This window comes from Delphinapterus leucas, chromosome 2 (genome assembly GCF_059928025.1).
Source record: "Delphinapterus leucas isolate spDelLeu-1000000601 "Yukka" chromosome 2, BTC_Dleu_Yukka2, whole genome shotgun sequence".
Classification (NCBI taxonomy): Eukaryota; Metazoa; Chordata; class Mammalia; order Artiodactyla; family Monodontidae; genus Delphinapterus; species Delphinapterus leucas.
In genome coordinates, this window is record NC_143130.1 from 135614022 (window position 1) to 135626689 (window position 12668).

General features: G+C 44.0%; 1 protein-coding gene across 5 annotated transcripts in view; it reads left to right on the forward strand.

Annotated features, from left to right (window-relative positions):
- The window catches only part of SAMD4A (sterile alpha motif domain containing 4A), a 236184-nt gene that overhangs the window by 107965 nt on the left and 115551 nt on the right, over positions 1 to 12668 (forward strand). The gene's annotated exons all lie outside the window — the stretch shown is intronic.

Here is a 12668-nt window from a genome sequence, read left to right on the forward strand (position 1 = left end):
CCCTTAACAGCCCAGCTCAGCTTTAGGTTCTAGGATCTTGAGGTCAAGAATTTTCTGACATTGAATCCCACGAAATGGATGTGAAAGGTGCTGAAAGGGAAGGTGTAATATCTGTTTTCTAATTCATTAGAAATTTTAACCTGGAGCTGCAGAGCTCCCAGACCTCTCACAGAGACTCAGCGACACCCCCACATGGTCTGGATCTGGGCTATATTCTCCTGCCAGGCCTTAGCCAGCCCCAAAGTTTCAGCCTTTCTTCTCTGAGCAAATGACTGCCAAGTCCCATCTTTAGATACCCCCTATCCCAAGCCTCAGACCCACATTTCCAAAAGCTTGTATGACATCCTGCTCTGGGTTGCCATGGCCCTATCACAGCCTGCCCAACAAGAAGAATCTCCTCCTCACCCAGTATTGCCTGCCCTCTCCGCCATTTGTGATGCTCCCACTGTGGTGTCCACTCAGTCTCCAAATGAGGGTCAGTCCATCTTCACAGGCTTCCTCCAAGGAACTCTTCCCAGCATAATGTCCTTACTTTTCATTTTTGATTCCCACTCTTAATTTTATTCGTTAAGATTAATCTTAACGAATAATCTTTTAAGATTATTCGTTAGAAGAGAGGTCAGATTGGGGAATTAGGTGCAACTCGTGGCTGGGCATGTCCTACACACTGTGCAGGAAGTAGAGAATGAGCAGAACTGGGCCAGTCTGATGCTTTGAAAACGATGGCTCTGGGCAAGTTGCTTGGCTTTTCTGAGGCTCAGTTTGCATACCTGTAAATTGGGGATACCTATGCAAGCACCCCTTGCATAGGGTGCTTGTGAAGGCCTGATATCATAGGTGAGGGATCGGGCAAGGAAGTATTAATGACACTTGGGAATGTAGCATCCATCTTATCTCTGGCTCTGTACAAAAGAGAGATGTTTAGGATTGCAGTTCCACATGGCTGTGGCTGGTTCTCAATCCCTTATGTGCCCAGGCATGTGAGAAAGTGCTAACATTTGTTCAGCACGCTGGGGTCACCCAGCTACCCTGGGCCGTCCCTGACTGCTCGAGGGCTGAGGGGATCAGTATCTCCACAGCCTATGGAGATGCATTTGAGACATGTCATGGTTGAGAACTGTCTCACAGTTCACAAGAGACCTGCCACCTTCCCTGGCGGTATCCATTTTTATCATGGCTATTTAAAAATTTTTGTGTAAGCGTTTATTCCATTTAGTCAGAGACGTGACAGAGTGGAGCCAGGGTCAAGGCTTTACCCATTCTCTTGCTTCACACAGAAGGGTGTGTGATCATAGAACATATCGGTGGAGACCCCTACTGGTTGGGACACTTACTGATACCCTACATTCTCACCAGGGAGGATCCTGAGACCACTTTTCTGCTCCCTCCACACAGGATGTGGAGCTGCTGACAACCCTGTGGGTCTCCACACTCCATGCATCCCCCAGAGAGGTTTGGCCACCAAAGGGGATGCCCTGGGAAGTTCGTCCAGGATTTCCTGTGCTGCTGGGGCGGCTTCCTGCACTGGGCAGCAAACCAAAGGTCACAGACTCTGCAAATGCACCGCCTTTGTTCCTCAGTGGAAGGCCCGGACCACAGGGGTCCGAGTTAATTGATCACACTGGGAAAACTACTCATTGAAGTTGGACGTAGCAGTATGACGGAGAAGTGACTGAACTGATTTAGGACGGGCTTAACTGAAGAGCCACGCTGCCTCAAATCCTTCATGGAAGTAAGCAGGATGTAAATAATAAATCATAAATAAATAAAACTCCAGAGCTAAATAAAACCCCTTTAAATATACCATCCCTCACAGCTGCAAGTATTGCAAAGTGGAATTAGCCAGGATGGACGATTAAGGGCTTTCACTCCTCAACACTGAGACAGGATTCAGCCTCAGATACTTTTCATCCAGAATATTTTTATCCAAACCCTGTATAGTAGCAATGATGAGTAAAATGATAGACTGAGATCTGAAGTACTGAACCAAAGCAACTAAGTCGATTTTTCAATCCAGCTGGAATTTTAGGGATTCAAGTTTTCAGTCAAAGGATCTTAAGATACAGTGTGAACCTCCACACCTCATAAAGCACCATCAGATAAATATACACACACACACATAATGTATATGCCATAGACATCTGTATATGCACTTATATATATATAACATATACACATATATAACTAAAAGGCAGTATATTATATATAATATATAGACAGGTATATATACTTTAAAATATATAACATATATACTTTTATATATAACATACTAGATATTTTAAAGTGTATATATTTTATATAATAGATTCTGTGCATTTAAAATATATAGCATATATACTTTTATATAAATACGATAGTTACTTTTAAGTATATAGTATATATTATAGAAAGTATATAGTATACATATACTTTAAAATACATAGTATATGTACTTTTACATATAATATACTATATATTTAAAAGTATATACATACCTGTATAGTATAGACTTATATATTTATGTACTTATATAATATATATCCTGTCTTTTCATTTTTCTTTCTGTTTAGCCAAAAGCACAGCTACTTTTTCTTTCTGTCCTGTTTACAGCAGTGTTACTCATTGCATCTTATGAGGAGGCTTATCCAATAGTCTGTAAGATAAAAATTAAGCAGACCAAAAAAAAAAGAAATACATCTTCTAAATGGCAAAAAAAAAAAAAAAAATTAAGCCCAAATTATCCTTCAAAGTCTTAGAAAGGCATCAAGTTAGAGACCGACCTACAGTTCCTCCCTAGGTCCAACTTGGTCATTTCCCCCCCTCCATTATTGGAATAGATCATTAGCTGTTTCTTTGGTTGAGCCTCTGATGAGGTACAGAGAAGCCCATTGGATCCACTCGGCCATCAAGCTGTGCTCTTTTCCCTCTGACAAGTGCCAGATGTCTGTGGCATGCTGGGGTAGTCAGCTGCTCTCTTGTGGGCCCTCCTCCTCCTCCAGTCAGTTCAGTTGGAAGCCAGTTGAGAGTTGCTTGTTGCCAAACCTGTTTATGCCAGTTGTACTTTTTCCATTGAGGACATGTAGCTAAATATTATGTAAGCAGATATATATGAGTGTGAAAAGGAGAGGTGTTTCTACGAAAACTATACTGTTGTCTTGGACAGACTTGTCAATGATGAATTTGATTTTAAAAAAAAACAAAAACTGTAGCCAAATTAAGTGTAAACAAGGTAATTCTAAAAGATTAGGGGAAATTTTATAGAAATCTAGGCAGCTTCCCCAGTCAGATTGCTTTTCAGTTGTTTGGGGGTTGTTTTCTTCTTTAAGAAACTAAACCTGAAAATCATAGTAGATCTCTGGTTTATACAGGAAAGACAGTTGGGAATTCCAGACAGTTGGACCCATCATCAAAGACAAGGCATTGCTCCTGTACCAAATTTGTGAATGAGTGTATGCTCATATATTTAAATATCTATGAATAAATGTCAGTTGATACATATAACAAGAGTATCATTTTTATGATTCCATGCTTTAACCAGTTTTTTTTTTTTTTAGATTGTCAACCCAATCCAAGCTACTATATGTGTTGGATTAGAGAGTTTCTTTTTTAGTTGCGGCATGTTGTATAAAATATACATGTCTACTGAGCATATCAAGATGCTTACACAATGTGATTTGCAAAAGAGCTGAGCCAGGCTGAGGAGAGAGCAGACACACCTCCTTTAGCACCCTCATCCAAGGACACATGCTATTTGAGGGAAACTGTAGGCTGAACCCTTTGTGCAAGCTCTCTGGAGCACACTCACTTTCTGTCTCCCATCCTCTCTCCCCTTCTTCCTCTCTCCCCTCTCTACCACCTCCTGTTCTTCTTTCTACTTCTCTCTCCCTACATAAATGTAGTTGAGGTCAAAGAACTCTGAAATAAATAGGGGAGAAACCATTTGGAGTTGAACAACAATATATTTCAAAGCACTGTTCCAAGAAAGATAGGATCTTTGGCTTAAAACGGTTTGAATATATGTTTATTTATGTGAACTCAGCAGAGAGAGAGAGAGAGAAGGAGAGGGAATTCCTTTAAATAACGACCTTTGATTTATTACAATGTAGCTTACGTTAGATGGTTTAGGAATATACCTATTTCTCATGAAGTGAGATCAGGATATAGCGAAAGAAATCTTATTTGAAGTGTCCTAAAATCCAGTGTGTTTTAAAACATTTTTTATCCTCTTTGGTCTAAAAACATTGTGGAAAGACCTTCTTCTATTTCTGTGCTGTGTCTAGACTCTGTATCAGAGCGCAAACAACTGCAGGAAAAATGTGAGAATGCCTGTGGATTCCGGACATGTTAACAGAGGTATCTGAGAACCTCAGGAAGAATAATATTTTACAGTGAGGTGGTTGTCGTCTTGAACAATAGAAGCCATATGAATGTGCTTTAATTTATGCTAATGTGGAATGCTTAAAATCATAAAACGGGTATGACGATTGGGTTCCTGTTCACCCAGGGAATGCGGCTCCCAAAGATAAGTACGCCAGAATATGAACTTCATGGGAAAGCATGAATCCACCCACTTCCAACAAGTAAGAGGCCGTCCTTCCTTTCAGTATTAGCTCTTAGGGGTTTGATTTTGATAGATTGTGAGGTATTTTATTCTAGAGCATAAACCAGATGCTTCTCTCAAGGTAATGAGGAACAACTGATGGCTGCCAGATAAACTAGAAAAGAAATGTTTCTCTCTGCAGTTCTGGACAATAATGCAATTTAATGGCATTTCACCTGAGTGGACTTTTAAGATGGATGGAGTTTTCTTTTGCCTCTCAGGGCATAGGTCCAAATTTGGAGCAGATGGCGGAAAAGATGGATGGCCACAGAGATCTCCAGGTGAAATTAGTTGGATTTCCTCAATCCTCAGTAATTCCTGTTTGATCATCATCCATGTCCATCTCTCTGACCCTACATAATGGACCCTGGTTTCTGAGGATTTTCTGTGTCCAGAATAACGAAAAATGTGCTGACTAAACTCTGAACAGATTGAAAGAACTCCTCACCTGACATTTCAGGCTTTTGGAAGAAAGGGACTGTCTCAACCTGGAATCTTGTTTTCCTTACTTCGAGTAATAGTAGATTTTCTTTCCTCGCAATAAGAAGACACAATTGGGCAGGGTGTGAACCCTAAAGCTCAGGGAGTGAGCTTAAGAGACAAATTGCTTCCACTGTTGTTCAGGTAAAACCTAGTAAAAGAGAGATTTTTGGGCTCTTAGATTAAGTCTGGTGAGAGACTCGAGGTCCCCCGTAACTAAGCAAGACAGAGAGTTAGAGGTTACCCCAGCTGTGGAATAAGGCATAAGAAGCAGAAGATGCTTGTGGGAAAACCCCAGAAGCGTTGTTCTGGGCCACTGAGGTCAAGAGGGGCCCCTCAAGATCAATGGAAGGAGGGACCTATGGGAAGTACTAGGGACAGCGATGCTTTGTGGATTTAATTAAAAAATGTCTTTGTGAGGTCCTTGATCGATGGCCTGATATTCTCATTAACTTCCGTGTTAAGGTAGGCCTAATTGACGTAATTGTTTTTGCTCCTACTGGAGACTGTCCTGCTAACCCGTTTGTATTTATTACTTTTCCTGTGGTTGTAATTAGCCTCCATTCAGAGCTAGATGCCTTTGATTTATAAATAGCGTATATTGTCAAAGGCACTTAACTAGAAGGACAAATGATTCCCACTTAAGATGAGAACTTCTGTGTGACTGACAGAGTGAGCACTAGCCTTTTGGTTGCCATAGGCCTGCGGACACATATGTGCCCCCACATGGTGGAGGAATGGAATATACCAGCAGACTAAAAGCTGGCAAATCACAGGTGCTTAAGACCCTGGAAGAAAGTGCCCCAGAGGTGTACACTTAGTTTTAAGAAAAGCTAAATAAGTGTGACATTTTCAATGGGCCTTCTCTTCACTTGAGCAGAATGACAATATTTTACTAGTCAACCAAGAGATAAATCAAGATTTAAACCAACTTCTCACCTATCACGCAAAGCTTAACCTCAGTAGTTATTAAAAATAAATGGGATTTTAAATAGATGTAGAAGCACCTACTTTATTTCCAATTTCATGCTCTTGTATTTTGCAGTATGGTTTTAGATCTGTTTGTGAAGGCTGAATGGGGTAAAAACAGCCTGAGAAACAGCTGGGAGGGGAACAGGCTTTCAAGTCCAAGACAAAGTCCAGGCTCTGGGTTCAGCTGTTACCAGCTCACCAAGTGACCTCAGCCCAATTTCCTCACCTTGAACATGGAAACAATAATGCTTACTGTCTTCTTATGGGATGCAGTGATATCTGTGACTGGCATCATTAGTGGCTTTGTGCTGAGAGATGAGGGTAGAACCCCTCATCTCTTCCTCAGGGACCATGTGTGGAGATCAGGGCTCCAGGGCCAGGAAGGGCATTGGCTTTTATCCTCTCCCTAGTCTCCATGGCAACTGCAGTATTGCTACCCCAGGTCATCTGATTGAAGAGTCAAGGAAAGGTGCATGCCACGCCTCCACATCCTGACATTCTGCTGGATGACCTGCTCTCTTGGTCATCTTCTCCCAGCCCACTGTGCTGGTGACGTGGAGGAAGTCTCCATGGTCCCCCTCTTTCTTGCTGTCACCTGCTATTTGTTTCACCAATAACTGTGACTTCCAGGTGAATAGTAATTCTGCATTGACAGTTTTTCTCACATCCATCACTTTATTTTCTAGGTTAACGTTTACTGAGTCCTTACCACATGTAGGCACTGTGCTTACACTTCACTGTGTTATTTTGTTAACATGAGAGAACTGTGGATAAGAGAGGTTAAGAGAGCCCCCCGGACCTGACAGCTGCTCCATGGGGGCCCCCTCTCTCCCGAGGCTGCAGACACCCCTCACCCTGTGTCCTTGTGCCTTCTTGGTGCAGTTTTCCTCCAACTGTTCTCTCTCCACCCAGCTCCCTCCTGTGGCCACCAGCAGCAGATGGATCTCCCCATACCATGCCGTGCTCTTCAAAAACTGCCACTTGTTTTTTCACGCACCAGCCCTTCAAAAGCTGACCTCGCGTGTCTTCGCTCCTGCTTTCCCCAAACCAGTTCTCAGCAACAGCCGAAATATTCTCTTCCCTAGTTCCTAAATACTCCTGTGCGCCTGCACGTGCGCCTTCCTCCACCGGAAACAGCCTGCCCTCATCTCCATCTCCCTACTTCCGCCCCATCCTTCAGGGCCGAGCACGGATTGGCAGCCTGTGTTGCCTTCTGTGACTGGCTGGACAAGAAACCGTTTCTCTTCCTTCTGAGTTTTTGTGGTACTGGCTGTGTAATCACTCAGATGACATGAGGCCTGGCTGCATACTATTCCTTTCTTTGGTCAAGATCCCTAGAAGGATCTTGTCCACAGGCGAGAAAGCCATAAAGAAGTTACTGGCAGTGTTAGGGCTGGAGTTCAGTTTCCCCAAATCCCAGACCGGTGATGTGATAACTTTTTACCTTCTATCCTTCCTTGCAGGGCACAGACTTTATCCTGTCTATATTTATAAAGTTCACGTAGCGTCCAGTGTAGAGGCTTGTATCTAGGGGATAGTCAGTAACTATTTGTTGAAAGAAAGCAAATGAAAGAAGATAGGAAGAAAAAAATAATAATAGCTAACACTGACATGCACTTCTATTTTAATTTTATTTATTTAAGTTTCTTTTGTTTTCTTTTTCTTGTTTGTTTGTTTTTTGCGGTACGTGGGCCTCTCACTGTTGTGGCCTCTCCTGTTGTGGAGCACAGGCTCCGGACGCGCAGGCTCAGCGGCCATGGCTCACGGGCCCAGCCGCTCCGTGGCACGTGGGATCTTCCTGGACCGGGGCACGAACCCGCGTCCCCTGCATCGGCAGGCGGACTCTCAACCACTGCGCCACCAGGGAAGCCCTCTTTTGTTTTCTTTTCTAAAATTTTTATTGGAGTATAGTTATAGGTGATTTACAATGTTGTGTTAGTTTCAGGTACACAGCAAAGTGAATCAGTTATACATATACAGGTATTTTATTTTAATTCAATCCCCTTTCTAGTTTACTCCCTATAACATCCCTATGAAATAGGTACTGTTACCATCAGCCCCATTTTACAGGCAAGAGAGGTAAGTAACTTGCCCAAGGTCACAGAGCTGGTGAGTGACACTTATCAGGGCCTGAACCCAGGGAGTCTGGCCCCCGAGTCTGTGCGCCTCCTCTACCGTGTTCCCCTGTAGGGTCAGGGAGGACTGACAGACAGGGAAGGATACAGAAAGAAGCAGGGAGCTCAATTCAGTGTCCAAGATGACTGAGCAGAGGAAATTTAGATTAGCCTGCTGTGTTTCATCTTCCTTTAATTTAAACTGAAAAGAGGCACCACTTACAAGCCAGGGCAGTGGCCAGGCTGCTGAGTTTAGCTGCTGCCTGGATCCCTGTTGCAAGGTAATTACTGTGAAACTCCCCAAACACAACTCCACATCTTCTTCCTTATAGTCTCTTCATTATAGGAGACTTAGTCCAGGGTCTGTTAAGGAGTCTACATGCCCCCAACTCAGAGTCCCTTAGAGAGGGGAAGGTTGCCACTTTCTCCTCTGAGGCTCCTTCTAGAACAGGGGTCCCCAACCCCTGGGTCCTGGGCTGCTCCCCATCGCTCACATTACAGCCTGAACCATCCCTCACCCCTCCAGTCCGTGGAAAAATTGTCTTCCCTGAAACTGGTCCCCGCTGCCAAAAAGGTTGGGGACCGCTGCTCTAGAACGTGTGCTTTCCGTGGAATGCTTTCTTAAAGAAAAAGTCACAGACTTGAAATCACCACGACTAGAAATGAGTAGCTTATATGTCAAATTCAGCGAAACAAGCAGATGAAGAATATTTAATGGAGGCTTTTATCGTTAGAAGCGACCTTGACTCTTTTATTTAAGCCCACTTGTTAATGTGGTTGGTTTTTGGTGGTTTTTTTTAACATCTTTATTGGAGTATAATTGCTTTACAATGGGGTGTTAGTTTCTGCTGTATAACAAAGTGAATCAGCTATACATACGCTTATATCCCCATATCCCCTCCCTCTTGCTTCTCCCTCCCACCCTTCCTATCCCACCCCTCTAGGTGGTCACAAAGCGCAGAGCTGATCTCCCTGTGCTATGCGGCTGCTTCCCAATAGCTATCTATTTTACGTTTGGTAGTGTATAAATGTCCATGCCACTCTCTCACTTCGTCCCAGCTTACCCTTCCCCCTCCGCGTGTCCTCAAGTCCATTCTCTACATCTGCGTCTTTATTCCTGTCCTGCCCCTAAGTTCGTCAGAACCATTTTTTTTCTTTAGATTCCATATATATGTTAGCATACGGTATTTGTTTTTCTCTTTCTGACTTACTTCACTCTGTATGACAGACTCTAGGTCCATCCACCTCACTACAAATAACTCAATTTCGTTTCTGTTTATGGCTGAGTAATATTCCATTGTATATATGTGCCACATCTTCTTTATCCATTCATCTGTCGATGGACACTTAGGTTGCTTCCATGTCCTGGCTATCGTAAACAGAGCTGCAGTGAACATTGTGGTACATGACTCTCTTTGAATTATGGTTCTCTCAAGGTATATGCCCAGTAGTGGGATTGCTGGGTCGTATGGTAGTTCTATTTTTAGTTTCTTAAGGAACCTTCATACTGTTCTCCACAGTGGCTGTATAAATTCACATTCCCACCAACAGTGCAAGAGGGTTCCCTTTTCTCCACACCCTCTCCAGCATTTATTGTTTGTAGATTTTTTTGATGATGGCCATTCTGACTGGTGTGAGGTGATACCTCATGTAGTTTTGATTTGCATTTCTCTAATGATTAGTGATGTTGAGCATCATTTCATGTGTTTGTTGGCCATCTGTATATCTTCTTTGGAGAAATGTCTATTTAGGTCTTCTGCCCATTTTTGGATTGGCTTGTTTGGTTTTTTTTGGTACTGAGCTGCAACGTGGTTGGTTTTTAACTCGACCCCCAGTAGCTGTTAGTATTTCTGCTTGTGATAGCACCGCTTTTTCCTCACACACAGAAAAGTCTAACTTAAACTTGTCATGAGCTTAAGAGCACATTAGGGGAAGTAGCCTATCACTTAGGAGATTGAAAAGCTGATTTCGCAAGCGTTTAAAGAACATTTTGCACCAAGAATCCTAAAGTGAATTGAATACTCTTGCAGATGTGATGAATCAGAGCGGAACCATGTTTAAGTGTGTGCTGTATTTTGAGGGATTCCCTCCTGCCCCGCCCCTGCGAGATGTAAAGCACTGCTCTTCCTATATGAGGAAAAATAGCTGTTTATGCCCCAGACCAGTAACATGATTTTGTGGCAAAGTTCTGAACGCATTGAGTGTTTGTTGTGGCCCAAGACAACTTTATAGATTAACGAAAAGTGATTTATTCTTTCTTCTGAACAAAACATTTAGTTCTCTCTCTGCCTCTTTGACTCCAAACAAATCTGTCTGGTCCCATCCCTTGCCCCCCGTCCCCACCTGCACCCCCCTCTTGTAGATGTCATGGTACATTTTCGTGACTCTGATCCTGTCTGTTCCTAATAATTAAGGGCTCTCTGAGCAATGTGAAGGTAGGTTACCGTTCATCCGGTTTCTTGCAAGAACTGCGCATGTGTGAGGGTAGCTTTTCACCTAAAAGACTAAAACACAGAGAGAGTCCAGGAAGCAGGGAATGAACAGGCCAGGTGACTTGCTCTTCTTAGCTCCTGCAGGAGCCCAGATCAACCCTGAGGGAAGCAGAGCTGGGTTTACGACTCTGTACTCTATGATTTACCAGCTTGTAACCTTGGCCAAAAGAGTGAGCCTTTCTGAATCTCGGTTCCCATCTGTAAAATAAGGATGCTAAGGCCTAGATGCAGGGTTATTGAAAGGATTGCAAACACTGGATAGCAAGTTCCTAGCACGGGTATACGATAATTGATAGGAGTTTTTGTTGTTGTTATTGCTGATCTTGCCATCACTGTCATTACCGCTGCCTCTATCAGCAGCTCGTGCGTTTGGGAAGAACAAAGGGGAACTTGACTGCTGATGCCTCGCGTGCACATAGCGCACAGCTTTAGTCTTCAAAGCTACCTGCCTTCCCTACTGCAGCAGCTGAAGTTGCTCCAAAAACAACCAAAGTAGGGACTTCCCTGGTGGTCCAGTGGTTAAGACTCCACACTTCCAATGCAGGGGGCGCGAGTTCGATTCCTGGTCAGGGAACTAAAATCCCACGTGCTGCGCGGTGCGGCCAAAAAGGAAAAAAAGAACCACCAAAGTAAACATAAAAATCACAGCCACATAGGGATGAAAACAAAGAATGAGGTGTTTCCTCACTCTAGCAGGGGATCCCTTAGCCGAGTGGGTCCCTTCTTCCCTCCTTGTCTGCTCTCTTCTACCTACAAACACGCAAATGTTGACAGGCACCCACGGAGCATGTGCAGGGTTTGGGGGCGAACTGTAGGGGCCAACGTTGAATCAGACATGGATTCTGTCCTCAGGGAGCTTACCTGCTACCAGGAAAGAGGAAACGCCCATAAACATCTTGAAAGTTAGGAAGAAAATGGTAGGACCGTAAGAGAGATAGCACTAAAGGGCTATGGAATTTAGGAGGAGAGAGAAATTTTAGCTGGAGTTGGGACATGCAGGTTTTATGAAAGAGGCAGCCTAGCATCATCATTAAGAACGCAGATTCTGGAGGTGGATCACCAGGTTTGAACCTTGGCATTTTGCTACGTGGTTGCGGCTCCTTGAGTGCTTGGCTAGGTCACATCTCTGTGCTTCTGCTTCCTCATCTTTAAAATGGGGATAACGGTGGTACCTACCTCTCAGGGTTGTGGCAAGGATTAAGTGAGATAGGTAAAGTGCTTAGCACAGCGCCTGGCACACAGTGAGTCCCCTGTTAGTATTTGTTAAATGAATTTGCCAAAGGACAGCTGTGGATTTACCCTTCAAGGGAAGGTGGGTGGTGTCCTTCCACATGGAGGGTTGCATGAGCCAAGGCGGAGTCCACACCGAGGCACGGGCTTGGGGAGGGTGAGAGAGGGGGAAGGCAGCTTGGGATGAGACCATGGGGGCTCTTGAGTGTCAGGCCAGGAACCTTGGACTTTACCAAAAATGTGAAATGTACTCAGTCTTCCAGAATTCAGTGTGCGTGAAAGCCAGAATCTGAACCTGTCTGAGGGTAGGTCTCCGCATCTCAGTTCCGGTGAACCTGGCGATGAACCAGATGCCAGTGGCCGTGAAATCGAAGCTTGGATTATCAGGCCTGAATTGACACCTCAGGGAAGATGTGCAGCAGAGCCCCAGCAGGAAGCTGAAAGTCAGGGACAAAGAGGTGGGAGGTGCAGAGGCATGGCAGGGTTGGGGAGGGGTTGAGGGCAGGAAACATTACATGTTGCCCCCAACTATTGCTTCCTTTTCGGATTACAGATTTTTTTTCTTTAGCGTATAGTCAGCTGTTTCGTTGTTGTTTTATTTCTTTTAAGCCTCGGGATGCACACAGTCATCTTTACTCTCTTTGCTAGGGTGGCGGGGAGGTGGGAATGATCAAAACCAATCACAGGGGACTTTGTTTTCAGTCATCTGTGGGTGTTTCGCTTTGTGCGGGCATGGAATCTGTCACGCTCTGCCCAGTCCTCTCCGCACTTATAGCTGAGTCAGTAGGACTTCAGAAAGGG